The sequence below is a fragment of the Xenopus laevis genome, chromosome 3S, assembly GCF_017654675.1.
Source record: "Xenopus laevis strain J_2021 chromosome 3S, Xenopus_laevis_v10.1, whole genome shotgun sequence".
NCBI classification, from domain to species: domain Eukaryota; kingdom Metazoa; phylum Chordata; class Amphibia; order Anura; family Pipidae; genus Xenopus; species Xenopus laevis.
The window spans coordinates 40,204,376-40,206,048 of NC_054376.1; the positions used below are offsets into that span (position 1 = coordinate 40,204,376).

The 1,673-nt window shown below is 37.2% G+C and overlaps 1 long non-coding RNA gene across 1 annotated transcript; it reads right to left on the minus strand.

Annotated features, from left to right (window-relative positions):
• Positions 1–296: 296 nt before the first annotated feature.
• LOC121402149 lies at positions 297–664 on the minus strand. The gene is made up of 2 exons (XR_005966613.1): positions 573–664; positions 297–490 (listed from the first exon to the last, which is right to left on the minus strand). It is a non-coding gene; the product is annotated as an uncharacterized LOC121402149 (long non-coding RNA).
• Between the last annotated feature and the right edge of the window lie 1,009 nt (positions 665–1,673).

Genomic DNA, 1,673 nt, shown 5'->3' on the forward strand with positions numbered 1-1,673 from the left:
GAATTCAGTGTGGTTTCAGAAATATAAAAAACTGAACTGTCCCAGGAAGAATCAGTGAGAAGAGAATGTTGAGGAAGGAGTGGCAGCCTAACTGTTTTTGATTTGAGTAAATATATTTAATATATTAATGCTGTCCCTCAGTATCCCAAACAACAGGAGGATTTTGAGCATTTGAGTTAGAGAGCCACAAGCCACATTGATAATATAAACTGAAGTCCCAGTATTCATGATTTTCATTGAGAGTTTTAGTGTTAGGCGCTAAACAGTTCTGCAGCAACTTTAAAAAAACTCTATAAAACTGTTTAGTATTTGATTTATTTTATACTGCGTGAAATAGTTGAAATTCCGTTGAGTAAAATGACTCACATTCCTGAATTCAAGCCCACAGCATATATAGATTTGTACAAGACCTCTTTGTCAATTTACTTCTGCGTAATCTGTTTAACTTTTGATCCACTGTCATGGGGTCCCTAGGCAATCACGCGAACACCTAGAAGAGTGCGTTCTGAAGTTAGGAGAGGTTAACACAGACATTCTGACATATTTTATGGAATGCATTTCTAGGTACTTACCATATGGTACATTTAATTAGTTGTTTTTGGGTCAGGGAGGGATTTTAGACAAGAATTTGTTCCACATAAGGCTGAACTGACATCTGGCATTCTGGTGGTCATGCTGATAAGGAGGTGCTGAAGATCAACCTGTAGGTGATTTTGTCAAGGTTACGTGTAATGTCTTCTTTTTATCCTACGTTTAATATGAGACTATGTTAGTCAAAAAAATCCTATATTATAAAATAATAAGCATAGTCTTATACCGTGGTTTCTTTGTCAGTGTTTCGATTTCACTAGCTTTATCATAATGTTCCGTTAATGGATGACTTGGCCTGGGTGGAAGGCATGTGTAAATCTTTCTGTGCTGTACAGTAATGAAATAAATAACAGAAGGTTTTCAGAGATTAACTAGGTTTTTGGGTTGTATATTGCACGAAATGTTAGTCACATGAAATGCGGTCAACAGGCTTAGACATAATATGGAAACTGAAATGCCTCCTCGACACCACCAGTCCAAACTCACTTACCTTGTCCATAAATGGGAAAAGTACTTCCATGTGATTCTTCATTTTTTATCTGGTGAGATGAACCACAAAATAGACTGCAACTGCCTCTCACGACGGGTAAAGATTTATACTGTAAATGGTGCTGGTTTGCCAAATGCTACAACGAGTAGACTTCATCCATCAGCCTTATACAGGGTATATAATCCAGAATGGACTGTATCATGCACTTAAGCGGCAGATATGTTTGGCACTAAAACAATTGGCAGGTATTAAGGTACAATGTGTTCGTTATGGAGCTAGATGTGATAGTGCTGGGCAAATTAACAGAAAATAGTACTTACCATTTGCAAGGACCATTCTTTATACTCAGTATAATTGCTTTTATACAACGGAGTGCTATACAGTATTTCCTGCATAAGCAGCATCTTTCTGTGGAATATTAAAGAAATGCCATTATACTGAGCCCAAGTTAAAACATGGCAGCTCACACCCATATCTATTTAAATGCATGAAATGACTTCTTTGTGTACACAATACGCTCTGCCCTCATATTTCCCCTTCTCGTTATGGGAAGATATAAGAAGTACTCTGCACAGAAATCGGTGTGTATTTT